The 15,564-nt window shown below is 44.0% G+C and overlaps 1 non-coding gene and 1 pseudogene across 1 annotated transcript; both read left to right on the top strand.

Moving 5' to 3' along the window:
- Window positions 1-2,915: 2,915 nt before the first annotated feature.
- On the top strand, window positions 2,916-3,034 carry LOC138361768 (5S ribosomal RNA; annotated as a pseudogene).
- Window positions 3,035-11,213: 8,179 nt separating this feature from the next.
- Window positions 11,214-11,332, top strand: LOC138361762 (5S ribosomal RNA). Its single transcript, XR_011227164.1, has one exon. It is a non-coding gene; the product is annotated as a 5S ribosomal RNA (ribosomal RNA).
- Window positions 11,333-15,564: the final 4,232 nt, after the last annotated feature.

The raw sequence follows: 15,564 nt of genomic DNA, 5'->3' as shown, positions 1-15,564 counted from the left end.
AGTTGCAATGCTACTAGTACGTCCGCTTGATGGGATATAGTCGGGAAATCGTGCGGGCATTCGATCAATTCGATTCACACAACTACAACACCATGACTGGACGCGGCAAGGGAGGCAAGGGACTCGGAAAGGGTGGCGCCAAGCGTCATCGTAAGGTGCTACGTGACAACATCCAGGGCATCACCAAGCCCGCTATTCGTCGCTTAGCTCGTCGTGGCGGCGTCAAGCGTATTTCGGGTCTCATCTACGAAGAGACCCGTGGCGTCCTGAAGGTGTTCCTCGAGAACGTCATCCGTGATGCTGTAACCTACACGGAACACGCCAAGAGGAAGACCGTCACTGCCATGGACGTGGTGTACGCTCTGAAGCGCCAGGGTCGTACCCTCTACGGATTCGGCGGATAAGAGCTTGGCTAATCCATCGATTCCACCCACCACCACCTCAAAACGGGACCTAATTAGGTCCCTATACTTTTTTACTGAAGGGCTTAATAGACGATAACATAAATTGTTTTGATATCAGCTAGCACATTGGGTCTTATGAAATCTATTTTTTATCCTCGCATGCTTAAAGGGACTCTGATTGGGGAGGGGGGGGGGGAAGGTTTGTTACGTTATATACTAGCAGAGCAGGATCATTGGGGGGGGGGGGGGGGGGGGGTGTGAGGGGGAGAGAGAGAGAGAGAGAGATCTTTCCCAACTCTTCCTTTTTACATGAGGGAGCTACCCGTTTTATTCATTTTATCCTTCTCAGAGCTGTTTTGATAGTATCCAAATGATGGTAAATGAAAAGGGAGGACACGAATATTTACCCAGAATTCAGGACTGGCAATCGATATGCATGTTTGAGTGAGAATCTTTTTCTCTCTCAACTTAGGTATACGTTTATGTCGTACCTAAAAGCGAGAACCACACTATTGGGACAAGTATGCAAGGCCCAATTTTCCTAACAAGCACAGTTAATTTTGTTATTTTCGAACATTTCTTTCCAAATTGGTTTATCCAATTAACAGTATTATATTAAGATCATGAATTGCTGGGTTAGGTTAGGTTAGATTAGCTTAGGTTAGGTTAGGTTAGGTTAGGTTAGGTTAGCTTAGCTTAGCTTGGGTTAGCTTAGGTTAGGTTAGGTTAGCTTAGCTTGGGTTAGCATAGGTTAGGTTAGGTTTGATTACATTTCTATGTTAGATTTAACTCAAATTCAAAACAATTGCCAGTCATTCGGCTTGTTAGTCAACTTGCCTCTAATAGGGGCAATTTGTCTAACAAGACTATTTAGTTTTGTGTGTATATATATATATATATATATATATATATATATATATATATATATATATATATATATATATATATATATATATATATATATATATATATATATATATATATATTATATATGCTTCAAGACTCCGAACCAATATAGAAGCATCAAGAGGAAGTGCTTGTGTTATGGGCCAATAGGCCTTCTGCAGTTACTTCCATCTTATGTTTTTATTCCCATTGTTCGTGTTTTATCTTGTGTAAATGTCATCACCTTACCCAAAACGTTGGTACCATATCACCTCACCCATGTATATATATATATTATATATATATATATATATTATATATATATATATATATATATATATATATAGTATATATATATATATATAATATACAGAGTAAATCTACCCCAAAAGTATAATGATTTATTGTGATACAAAACTAAACTCTTTTTGGAATCATATGAGGCCCCTCCACTGAGGGGGGGAGGCCTGGATGTTTATTGTCATGTGTATTCATGCTGCTTGCATGTCGTCGTTTATTTTGCCTTTGTTGTTTTCTTGACAGCTTTCTTTGCCTTGGGTGGTTTGGGAGATTTTGAAGCTCTCTTTATTTTGGGCTTTTTGTTCCCAACAACAACGCTGCTGCTGCTATCTTTTTCAAGGCTGTAGGTGGTTTGTTGCTTGTGTGCGCTTTCTTGGAGTTACCACGGCCTTCTTTGCTGCTGTAGATGGTTTCTTGGTTGTGGTGGCTTTCTTGGGAGTTAGAACGGCCCTCTTCTCTGCTACGGCCAGCTTGAATGATCCACTAGCTCCACTTCCCTATGGGTCTGAACAAGAATGCCGTCAGCCACTGCTTTCTTGAGAAATCTTCGGATGTAAATGGCGATCTTGGCAGCCTCGACTTTGTTGTTGCATACAACGTACTTCTTGATTGCTTGTAGAGACGAGCCCTTACGGTCTTTGAGTGCTGCGACCGCGGCTAGAACCATTTGACTAGTTTTCGGGTGAGCAACCTGGACGCGAGGTTTCCTGGTGGTGGCCACCACAGGCAGCAAGCAGCAGGCAGCCGCAGCCCTTCTTGGTAGGCTTTGCCTTCTACCATGATGATGATGGAACCAAACCAGGTGATGAGAGGGCCGCTCAGCCAGTCACGAGGGGGAATGATGCTGCCGCCGCTTGAGCCGAAACCTATTTATGTGCCGGCACGGTACAGAAGCTGCAACCCTGGCAACTCGTCACCAATCACGGACGGTTGGTTTTACGGCTCAGAAACCTGGATCCCATATCTTTCTCTAAAATAGAAGCATTTGTTCATGTTCTTTGTAAAAGTATCCATAAAGCAGGACAGATGAGACCAAATATCATAAAACTGAAGAGCAGATGAGCACACACAATTTTGTATTACAAAGAAAATCCACAAATTCATTAGAAATTGGCAGGCAGGCTGAGGAAGTAGGTAGATGTAAAAATGTCTGTAAATGGCGAAGAACATAAACCCAAGACTGAATAAACGATGTTAAATATCCATTGCCAGGAGACAAAAATATGTTAGGATACAATTACCATTAAGACACCACAAGCAGGTCCGTATCCTGCCGCGATGACTTAAAAGAGTTGGTTATTAGCCACAATGTGTAGGCAGTCTCATGCCAACGGCCATCACCACGTTGAGAACACCGCTTCTCGTCCGATCAGCGAAGTTAAGCAACGTTGGGTTTGGTTAGTACTTGGATGGGTGACCGCCTGGGAACACCAAATGCTGTGGCAATAATGTTTTTTGTTTTGTTTTGTTTTGTTTCGTTTGTTTTTGTTTGAATGGCTGGCTCCACGGGAAATTCACGGAGTTGTGTGGAATAAGGCCTGGTAAAATGAATTAATATGTATGTCATGTTTAAAACAAACTCGCTTAATATAGATATTGTGTGAGGCTTTATACAAAAACAAACAACCAAACAAAACATGTTGTATATAGTATATATATATATTATATAGCTTAATCCGGGTTTGAACTCGCAACTCCAAGAATACGCATCACTTATATACACTTTACCACTGGACCACTGCTGCAGGACACTAGCTTGATGCTGAGGTATCAATTTAATGACGTAAATGCCATTTCCACAAATAAATGATAATTAAAAAGTATTTGTATGTACAAATCTTTTCTGTTTAAAAGGCTACAATATCAGTTACTGATATAATTTGGGTTAATGTTTCTATACCACAAGGAAGGCATATTTTTGCTTATATGTAAAGGGTACGGAGAAGGAATCCACAGACCATCATTCCCCTCCCCTTCCCTCCCCTCCCCCCCCCCCCCCCACCCCAACTCCCACCTACTACCACCACCACCACCACCACCACCACCACCACATCACCACTCACCACCAATCACCACCACCACACCTAACCGAAAACCCCCTAACACATCAACCCTCCCCCCAATCAACAGGCGAAATAATAACCCTCAAATGCCTGCCTGCCTGCCTGCCTGCAGCCAGCCAATACTAACGGTCTTCTCAGAAAGAAAATCTCTTTGTATCTGTATTACTTGATGAAATGTATGATTCTAATAATGAAAATAAATTTGATGTCGGTTGTATGAGCATAATGACCAATATGCACATGATATGAATGAATTAAATAGTGTAGTTTTAAGTAATTAGGTTGTAGACACATTAAAGCGGATATGATATTTGACGCGTCCAGAACTGGTGATTTTTGGTTTAGTTTTAAATGCACCACCACCACCACCACCACCACCATTGCTTCCCCAGAGCCTAATTAAGGACCGGTAAAAGGAGTCAATATGTATGTCATCTATAAAACCAAAGAATGAATAAAAAAAACACACACACAAACCTACATAATAGTATTAGGAAGATTGTATGGCAAAAAAAAAAAAAGTATTATTCCCATTGGGTCGTTTGAACTCGCGACTTCCAAAACACCAGCCACACACCTTACACCCAGCCACCATAGAAGTTGGTATAATTGTGCAACTTTAGTTATAAAAGTAAAGTTTTCTCACATTGTATTGATAACTTAAAGGATTTTTTTTTTTTGCATGTACAAATCTTATTGTCTGTTCTATGAAAGGCTTGATGTAAATTATGTATTTTTTGAATGATTGAATTGTAGGCACATTAAGCGGATTCGATATTTGATATATCCAGAAAAGGCGATTTATGTTCAGTTTTAAAATGCATCACCGTTAACGCTAAAGGACTGGTAAAATGACTCGATGTTTGTCATTTTTAAAATAAACACTAAAACAAGGCCCTTAACATATATAATGTTTGAATATAAATTGAATGCATATAAATACAAAGTGGGAGTGGCTGGCTGGCTGGCTGGCTGGCTGGCTGGCTGGCTGGCTGGCTGGCTGGCTGGCTGGCTGGCTGGCTGGCTGGCTGGCTGGCTGGCTGGCCTGCCTGCCTGCCTGCCTGCCTGCTGCTGCCTGGCCTGCCTGCCTGCCTGCCTGCCTGCCTGCCTGCCTGCCTGCCTGCCTGCCTGCCTGCCTGCCTGCCTGCCTGCCTGCCCTGCCTGCCTGCCTTGCCTGCCTGCCTGCCTTCTGGCTGCCTGGCTGCCTGGCTGCCTGCCTGCCTGCCTGCCTGCTGCCTGCCCTGCCTTGCCTGCATGCTGCCTGCCTTGCCTTGCCTTGCCTTGCCTTGCTTGCCCTGCCTTGGCTGCAGCTGGCTGGCTGGCTGGCTGGCTGGCTGGCCGTAAATCAACTCTTAACAACACCACACCACACCACACACACACCACACCCTCACTCTCACCCATCACCCACCACCGGCCCCAGTCTCCCAGCCTCTCTTATATACCCGAGCAGGCCCTTTAAATTATTTTGAATTGTTGCACTTCGGCCAATGGCAGCACGATCGCTGCTGCTCAAACATATTCTGGTTCACAAGTATTAATATATATATATATATATATATATATATATATATATATATATATATATATATATATATATATATTATATATATATATATATATATATATATATATATATATATTCATGAAACACATTAAAACCTTGATCATTTATTCATTCATTACGTCTAGTGAGAATTGCTTTTGTTCATTTGTATGATTAAAAATGGATAGAATATGAATTCCTCGCTTAAAGTAAAATATAAAATATATATTGGATTTATATGATTGGTTAATATTCCAAGTGATGCTGAATATCCCCTATAATTTTGTTTTGTTTGTTTGTTATGTACACATTCCAAATGAAATCAATATAAATGTTATTATTAATGTTTGAAAGTTGATTGTCTACTTGAATCTCTCTATTAAAGTGTGTGTGGCTCCGGATGGAGCCTGGTTATGGTATTTGTCGCTGGTGGGTGGCAGAAGTGCTTACTTCTTCTCTGTCTTCTTTGGCAAAAGAACTGCCTGAATGTTTGGAAGAACACCTCCCTGTGCAATGGTTACGCCAGACAGAAGTTTGTTGAGTTCTTCGTCGTTGCGGATGGCCAACTGCAAGTGACGTGGGATGATACGGGTCTTCTTGTTGTCACGTGCGGCGTTACCGGCGAGCTCCGAGAACTTCGGCAGCGAGGTATTCCATGACGGCTGCCAGGTAGACAGGAGCGCCAGCACCGACGCGTTCGGCGTAGTTGCCCTTACGCAGCAGACGGTGAATTCTGCCCACGGGGAACTGAAGTCCGGCCCTGCTGGAGCGAGACTTTGACTTGCCCTTCACTTTGCCTCCCTTGCCGCGTCCTGACATTGCTGCTGCTGTTGTGGGTTTGTGGTGTTTTAATGCCGGCCCGCAGATCGAGCTTCGTGTTATATACCCCGCTCAGGATCAAGGGAGTCCGCCACTGACCAATCAGCGCGCTCCGCCACGCGACCCGCTCTGAGCTGAGTCGCGAGCGGGATATAAAAGGAAAGCTCGACTCGCGCAAAAGTTCATTATTGTACTGCAACGCCAGCCAGCACGAGCATCATCATGCCACCCAAGGCATCTGGAAAGGCTGCCAAGAAGGCCGGAAAGGCCCAGAAGGCCATTGCCAAGGGCGATAAGAAAAAGAAGCGCAGGAGGAAGGAGAGCTACAGCATCTACATCTACAAAGTGCTGAAGCAGGTCCACCCCGACACTGGTATCTCTTCCAAAGCCATGTCGATCATGAACTCGTTCGTGAACGACATCTTTCGAGCGCATCGCCGCCGAGGCTTCTCGCCTGGCCCACTACAACAAGCGTTCCACCATTACCAGTCGGGAGATCCAGACGGCTGTAAGGCTCCTGTTGCCCGGAGAACTGGCCAAGCACGCCGTCTCTGAGGGCACTAAGGCCGTCACCAAGTACACCTCCTCCAAGTAAACGGCTTACTTACTGCCCTGTGGTGGTGGCTTGGCCTCAAACCAACAAACTCGGCTCCATTGGAGCCACACTTTAATTTCTAAAGAGATTGTGAGTGTTAGACACCAATACTATTATAACAAAAACCTCTGTCACTGAAAGCAAATAGCTATAAAATGAGAATATTTATGAAACTGTCTGTGTGTGTTTCTCTCTCTCAGTCTCTGTCTGTCTGTCTGTCTGTCTGCTGTCTGTCTGTCTGTCTGTCTGTCTGTTGTCTGTCTGTCTGTCTGTCTGTCTGTCTGTCTGTCTGTCTGTCTGTCTGTCTGTCTGTCTGTCTCTCTCTCTCTCTCTCTCTCTCTCTCCTCTCTCTCTCTCTCTCTCTCCTCTCTCTCTCTCTCTCTCTCTCTCTCTCTCTCTCTCTCAACACATATAAGCACTCGGTATCTTTTTTCTAGAGATTAGAGATTCATTGTTATGTTCCACATTAGGATTACTATGCAGGCCACCCTCTTAGGTTTGAAAATGTCAAGAAAACGGTTAATTTAAAATGTCATCTCCTAACTTAACAGATTAAGCCAGAGGACCGAAAACAGAATAAAACAGGACTGGACAGTATGTCACTTATACAAGCTGCTTTTATTTCTAGTACAGTATGACAATTTTTATTTTGGGGGGGGGGGGGGGGGGGTGATCCTTGACAGTGCATAAGAGCGAAAAGCGACGGCGTTTTGTTTGTAAGAGAACAGGTTGTACTACAAATGACTTGATTTATTGATATCACGTGTATGTATGACACCTAAATTAGTGTATTTGTTTATTTATTTATTTATTTATTATATGTGTAGATGAAGGTTAATTCATATGACTGATGCTAGGAATGTCTGAAATCTCCTTAGAAGGATATTTTGGCCCTGAGAAGGGCCGAGTTTGGTGTATACTAGGGTGGTCGATTTAGCTTATGCACGCTCTCCACGGATACGGCGAGCAAGCTGAATGTCCTTTGGCATGATGGTGACACGCTTGGCGTGGATGGCACAGAGGTTAGTGTCCTCGAAGAGACCGACCAGGTAAGCCTCGGATGCCTCCTGTAAAGCCATGACGGCAGACGACTGGAAGCGAAGATCGGTCTTGAAGTCCTGGGCAATCTCGCGCACCAGACGCTGGAAGGGAAGTTTCCTGATGAGCAACTCGGTGCTCTTCTGGTAACGACGGATCTCACGCAGGGCGACCGTTCCGGGCCTGTAACGGTGAGGCTTCTTCACACCCCCCTGTGGCAGGAGCAGACTTGCGTGCTGCCTTGGTGGCCAGCTGCTTACGAGGAGCCTTGCCTCCCGTGGACTTGCGAGCAGTCTGCTTGGTGCGAGCCATGGTGAACAACTGTGGTTTGTGATGGCCGGCGCCGAAAAATTTTTGCTTATATACGCCGTCTCGAGGCGCTTGCTCGAGCGCCATTGGCTGCTCGACTCGCCTACGTCACCCCGTTGCCCCTCCCCTCCTTCCTCTGGCTGCAGCCAACAGGCGGCTCACCTCAATCACTATTATCGCTGATTTTGCTCTATTTTTTGGATTTGTGCAAAAGTCATTTCACAGGGACGTGAAACAGACGAGTAGGCAACTGCAGTTTTGAAAGCGTTGTGAGAAAGCCGTGTCTACTCGACCACAAGCGTAAAGTAAGGGCAGGCAGGAGTTGCAATGCTACTAGTACGTCCGCTTGATGGGATATAGTCGGGAAATCGTGCGGGCATTCGATCAATTCGATTCACACAACTACAACACCATGACTGGACGCGGCAAGGGAGGCAAGGGACTCGGAAAGGGTGGCGCCAAGCGTCATCGTAAGGTGCTACGTGACAACATCCAGGGCATCACCAAGCCCGCTATTCGTCGCTTAGCTCGTCGTGGCGGCGTCAAGCGTATTTCGGGTCTCATCTACGAAGAGACCCGTGGCGTCCTGAAGGTGTTCCTCGAGAACGTCATCCGTGATGCTGTAACCTACACGGAACACGCCAAGAGGAAGACCGTCACTGCCATGGACGTGGTGTACGCTCTGAAGCGCCAGGGTCGTACCCTCTACGGATTCGGCGGATAAGAGCTTGGCTAATCCATCGATTCCACCCACCACCACCTCAAAACGGGACCTAATTAGGTCCCTATACTTTTTTACTGAAGGGCTTAATAGACGATAACATAAATTGTTTTGATATCAGCTAGCACATTGGGTCTTATGAAATCTATTTTTTATCCTCGCATGCTTAAAGGGACTCTGATTGGGGAGGGGGGGGGGGGAAGGTTTGTTACGTTATATACTAGCAGAGCAGGATCATTGGTGGGGGGGGGGGGGGGGGTGTGAGGGGGAGAGAGAGAGAGAGAGAGATCTTTCCCAACTCTTCCTTTTTACATGAGGGAGCTACCCGTTTTATTCATTTTATCCTTCTCAGAGCTGTTTTGATAGTATCCAAATGATGGTAAATGAAAAGGGAGGACACGAATATTTACCCAGAATTCAGGACTGGCAATCGATATGCATGTTTGAGTGAGAATCTTTTTCTCTCTCAACTTAGGTATACGTTTATGTCGTACCTAAAAGCGAGAACCACACTATTGGGACAAGTATGCAAGGCCCAATTTTCCTAACAAGCACAGTTAATTTTGTTATTTTCGAACATTTCTTTCCAAATTGGTTTATCCAATTAACAGTATTATATTAAGATCATGAATTGCTGGGTTAGGTTAGGTTAGATTAGCTTAGGTTAGGTTAGGTTAGGTTAGGTTAGGTTAGCTTAGCTTAGCTTGGGTTAGCTTAGGTTAGGTTAGGTTAGCTTAGCTTGGGTTAGCATAGGTTAGGTTAGGTTTGATTACATTTCTATGTTAGATTTAACTCAAATTCAAAACAATTGCCAGTCATTCGGCTTGTTAGTCAACTTGCCTCTAATAGGGGCAATTTGTCTAACAAGACTATTTAGTTTTGTGTGTATATATATATATATATATATATATATATATATATATATATATATATATATATATATATATATATATATATATATATATATATATATATATATATATATATATATATATATATTATTATAGCTTCAAGACTCTGAACCAATATAGAAGCATCAAGAGGAAGTGCTTGTGTTATGGGCCAATAGGCCTTCTGCAGTTACTTCCATTCTTATGTTTTTATTCCCATTGGTTCGTGTTTTATCTTGTGTAAATGTCAATCACCTTACCCAAAACTTTGGTACCATATCACCTCACCCATGTATGTATTATATATATATATATATATATATATATATATATATATATATATATATATATATATATATATATATATATATATATATATATATATATATATAATATACAGAGTAAATCTACCCCAAAAGTAATGATTTATTTGTCTACAAAACTAAACTCTTTTTGGAATCATATGAGGCCCCTCCACTGAGGGGGGGAGGCCTGGATGTTTATTGTCATGTGTATTCATGCTGCTTGCATGTCGTCGTTTATTTTGCCTTTGTTGTTTTCTTGACAGCTTTCTTTGCCTTGGGTGGTTTGGGAGATTTTGAAGCTCTCTTTATTTTGGGCTTTTTGTTCCCAACAACAAGCTGCTGCTGCTGCTTCTTTTTCAAGGCTGTAGGTGGTTTGTTGCTTGTGGCGGCTTTCTTGGGAGTTACCACGGCCTTCTTTGCTGCTGTAGATGGTTTCTTGGTTGTGGTGGCTTTCTTGGGAGTTAGAACGGCCCTCTTCTCTGCTACGGCCAGCTTGAATGATCCACTAGCTCCACTTCCCTTGGTCTGAACAAGAATGCCGTCAGCCACTGCTTTCTTGAGAAATCTTCGGATGTAAATGGCGATCTTGGCAGCCTCGACTTTGTTGTTGGCAACAACGTACTTCTTGATTGCTTGTAGAGACGAGCCCTTACGGTCTTTGAGTGCTGCGACCGCGGCTAGAACCATTTGACTAGTTTTCGGGTGAGCAACCTGGACGCGAGGTTTCCTGGTGGTGGCCACCACAGCAGCAGCAGCAGCAGCCGCAGCCTTCTTGGTAGGCTTTGCTTCTACCATGATGATGATGATGAACCAACCAAGGTGATGAGAGACGCTCAGACAGTCACGGGGGAATGATGCTGCCGCCGCTTGAGCCGAACCTATTTATGTGCCGGCACGGTACAGAAGCTGCAACCTGGCAACTCGTCCACCAATCACGACGGTTGGTTTTACGGCTCCGAAACCTGGATCCCATATCTTCTCTAAAATAGAAGCATTTGTTCATGTTCTTTGTAAAAGTATCATAAAGCAGGACAGATGAGACAAATATCATAAAAACTGAAGAGCAGATGAGCACACACATGTTTGTATTACAAAAGAAAATCCACAAATTCATTAGAAATTGGCAGGGCAGGCTGAGGAAGTAGGTAGATGTAAAATGTCTGTAAATGGCGAAAGAACATAAACCCAAGACTGAATAAACGATGTTAAATATCCATGCCAAGGAGACAAAAATATGTTAGGATACAATTACCATTAAGACACCACAAGCAGGTCCGTATCCTGCCGCGATGACTTAAAAAGAGTTGGTTATTAGCCACAATGTGTAGGCAGTCTCATGCCAACGGCCATACCACGTTGAGAACACCGCTTCTCGTCCGATCAGCGAAGTTAAGCAACGTTGGGTTTGGTTAGTACTTGGATGGGTGACCGCCTGGGAACACCAAATGCTGTTGGCAATAATGTTTTTTGTTTTGTTTTGTTTTGTTTCGTTTGTTTTTGTTTGAATGGCTGGCTCCACGGGAAATTCACGGAGTTGTGTGGAATAAGGCCTGGTAAAATGAATTAATATGTATGTCATGTTTAAAACAAACTCGCTTAATATAGATATTGTGTGAGGCTTTATACAAAAACGAACAACCAAAACAAAACATGTTGTATATATATATATATATATATATAGCTTAATCCGGGTTTGAACTCGCAACTCCAAGAATACGCATCACTTATATACACTTTACCACTGGACCACTGCTGCAGGACACTAGCTTGATGCTGAGGTATCAATTTAATGACGTAAATGCCATTTCCACAAATAAATGATAATTAAAAAGTATTTGTATGTACAAATCTTTTCTGTTTAAAAGGCTACAATATCAGTTACTGATATAATTTGTGTTAATGTTTCTATACCCACAAGAAGGCATATTTTTGCTTATATGTAAAGGGTACGGAGAAGGAATCCACAGACCATCATTCCCCTCCCCTTCCCTCCCCACCCCCCCCCCACCCCCCCCACCCCAACTCCCACCTACTACCACCACCACCACCACCACCAATCACCACCACCACCAATCACCACCACCACCAATCACCACCACCACATCTAACCGAAAACCCCCTAACACATCAACCCTCCCCCCAATCAACAGGCGAAATAATAACCCTCAAATGCCTGCCTGCCTGCCTGCCTGCAAGCCAATACTAACGGTCTTCTCAGAAAGAAAATCTCTTTGTATCTGTATTACTTGATGAAATGTATGATTCTAATAATGAAAATAAATTTTGATGTCGGTTGTATGAGCATAATGACCAATATGCACATGATATGAATGAATTAAATAGTGTAGTTTTAAGTAATTAGGTTGTAGACACATTAAGCGGATATGATATTTGACGCGTCCAGAACTGGTGATTTTTGGTTTAGTTTTAAATGCACCACCACCACCACCACCACCACCATTGCTTCCCCAGAGCCTAATTAAGGACCGGTAAAAGGAGTCAATATGTATGTCATCTATAAAACCAAAGAATGAATAAAAAAAACACACACACAAACCTACATAATAGTATTAGGAAGATTGTATGGCAAAAAAAAAAAGTATTATTCCCATTGGGTCGTTTGAACTCGCGACTTCCAAAACACCAGCCACACACCTTACAACCCAGCCACCATAGAGTTGGTATAATTGTGCAACTTTAGTTATAAAAGTAAAGTTTTCTCACATTGTATTGATAACTTAAAGGATTTTTTTTTTTATTTTGCATGTACAAATCTTATTGTCTGTTCTATGAAAAGGCTTGATGTAAATTATGTATTTTTTGAATGATTGAATTGTAGGCACATTAAGCGGATTCGATATTTGATATATCCAGAAAAGGCGATTTATGTTCAGTTTTAAAATGCATCACCGTTAACGCTAAAGGACTGGTAAAATGACTCGATGTTTGTCATTTTTAAAATAAACACTAAAACAAGGCCCTTAACATATATAATGTTTGAATATAAATTGAATGCATATAAATACAAAGTGGGAGTGGCTGGCTGGCTGGCTGGCTGGCTGGCTGGCTGGCTGGCTGGCTGGCTGGCTGGCTGGCTGGCTGGCTGGCTGGCTGGCTGGCTGGCTGGCTGGCTGGCTGCCTGCCTGCCTGCCTGCCTGCCTGCCTGCCTGGCTGCCTGGCTGCCTGCCTGCCTGCCTGCCTGCCTGCCTGCCTGCCTGCCTGCCTGGCTGCCTGCCTGCCTGCCTGCCTGCCTGCCTGCCTGCCTGCCTGCCTGCCTGCCTGCCTGCCTGCCTGCCTGTCTGGCTGCCTGGCTGCCTGGCTGCCTGCCTGCCTGCCTGCCTGCCTGCCTGCCTGCCTGCCTGCCTGCCTGCCTTGCCTTGCCTTGCCTTGCCTTGCCCTGCCTTGGCTGCAGCTGGCTGGCTGGCTGGCTGGCTGGCTGGCCGTAAATCAACTCTTAACAACACCACACCACACCACACCACACCATCACTCATCACCCATCACCCACCACCGGCCCCAGTCTCCCAGCCTCTCTTATATACCCGAGCAGGCCCTTTAAATTATTTGAATTGTTGCACTTCGGCCAATGGCAGGCACGATCGCTGCTGCTCAAACATATTCTGGTTCACAAGTATTAATATATATATATATATATATATATATATATATATATATATATATATATATATATATATATATATATATATATATATATATATATATATATTCATGAAACACATTAAAACCTTGATCATTTATTCATTCATTACGTCTAGTGAAGAATTGCTTTTGTTCATTTGTATGATTAAAAATGGATAGAATATGAATTCCTCGCTTAAAGTAAAATATAAAATATATATTGGATTTATATGATTGGTTAATATTCCAAGTGATGCTGAATATCCCCTATAATTTTGTTTTGTTTGTTTGTTATGTACACATTCCAAATGAAATCAATATAAATGTTATTATTAATGTTTGAAAGTTGATTGTCTACTTGAATCTCTCTATTAAAGTGTGTGTGGCTCCGGATGGAGCCTGGTTATGGTATTTGTCGCGGTGGGTGGCAGAAGTGCTTACTTCTTCTCTGTCTTCTTTGGCAAAAGAACTGCCTGAATGTTTGGAAGAACACCTCCCTGTGCAATGGTTACGCCAGACAGAAGTTTGTTGAGTTCTTCGTCGTTGCGGATGGCCAACTGCAAGTGACGTGGGATGATACGGGTCTTCTTGTTGTCACGTGCGGCGTTACCGGCGAGCTCGAGAACTTCGGCAGCGAGGTATTCCATGACGGCTGCCAGGTAGACAGGAGCGCCAGCACCGACGCGTTCGGCGTAGTTGCCCTTACGCAGCAGACGGTGAATTCTGCCCACGGGGAACTGAAGTCCGGCCCTGCTGGAGCGAGACTTTGACTTGCCCTTCACTTTGCCTCCCTTGCCGCGTCCTGACATTGCTGCTGCTGTTGTGGGTTTGTGGTGTTTTAATGCCGGCCCGCAGATCGAGCTTCGTGTTATATACCCCGCTCAGGATCAAGGGAGTCCGCCACTGACCAATCAGCGCGCTCCGCCACGCGACCCGCTCTGAGCTGAGTCGCGAGCGGGATATAAAAGGAAAGCTCGACTCGCGCAAAAGTTCATTATTGTACTGCAACGCCAGCCAGCACGAGCATCATCATGCCACCCAAGGCATCTGGAAAGGCTGCCAAGAAGGCCGGAAAGGCCCAGAAGGCCATTGCCAAGGGCGATAAGAAAAAGAAGCGCAGGAGGAAGGAGAGCTACAGCATCTACATCTACAAAGTGCTGAAGCAGGTCCACCCCGACACTGGTATCTCTTCCAAAGCCATGTCGATCATGAACTCGTTCGTGAACGACATCTTTGAGCGCATCGCCGCCGAGGCTTCTCGCCTGGCCCACTACAACAAGCGTTCCACCATTACCAGTCGGGAGATCCAGACGGCTGTAAGGCTCCTGTTGCCCGGAGAACTGGCCAAGCACGCCGTCTCTGAGGGCACTAAGGCCGTCACCAAGTACACCTCCTCCAAGTAAACGGCTTACTTACTGCCCTGTGGTGGTGGCTTGGCCTCAAACCAACAAACTCGGCTCCATTGGAGCCACACTTTAATTTCTAAAGAGATTGTGAGTGTTAGACACCAATACTATTATAACAAAAACCTCTGTCACTGAAAGCAAATAGCTATAAAATGAGAATATTTATGAAACTGTCTGTGTGTGTTTCTCTCTCTCAGTCTCTGTCTGTCTGTCTGTCTGTCTGTCTGTCTGTCTGTCTGTCTGTCTGTCTTGTCTGTCTGTCTGTCTGTCTGTCTGTCTGTCTGTCTGTCTGTCTGTCTGTCTGTCTGTCTGTCTCTCTCTCTCTCTCTCTCTCTCTCTCTCTCTCTCTCTCTCTCTCTCTCTCTCTCTCTCTCTCTCTCTCTCTCTCTCTCTCTCTCTCTCTCAACACATATAAGCACTCGGTATCTTTTTTCTAGAGATTAGAGATTCATTGTTATGTTCCACATTAGGATTACTATGCAGGCCACCCTCTTAGGTTTGAAAATGTCAAGAAAACGGTTAATTTAAAATGTCATCTCCTAACTTAACAGATTAAGCCAGAGGACCGAAAACAGAATAAAACAGGACTGGACAGTATGTCACTTATACAAGCTGCTTTTATTTCTAGTACAGTATGACAATTT

Source organism: Procambarus clarkii, unplaced genomic scaffold (genome assembly GCF_040958095.1).
Source record: "Procambarus clarkii isolate CNS0578487 unplaced genomic scaffold, FALCON_Pclarkii_2.0 HiC_scaffold_714, whole genome shotgun sequence".
Classification (NCBI taxonomy): domain Eukaryota; kingdom Metazoa; phylum Arthropoda; class Malacostraca; order Decapoda; family Cambaridae; genus Procambarus; species Procambarus clarkii.
This window is presented reverse-complemented; position numbering and strand designations above follow the sequence as displayed.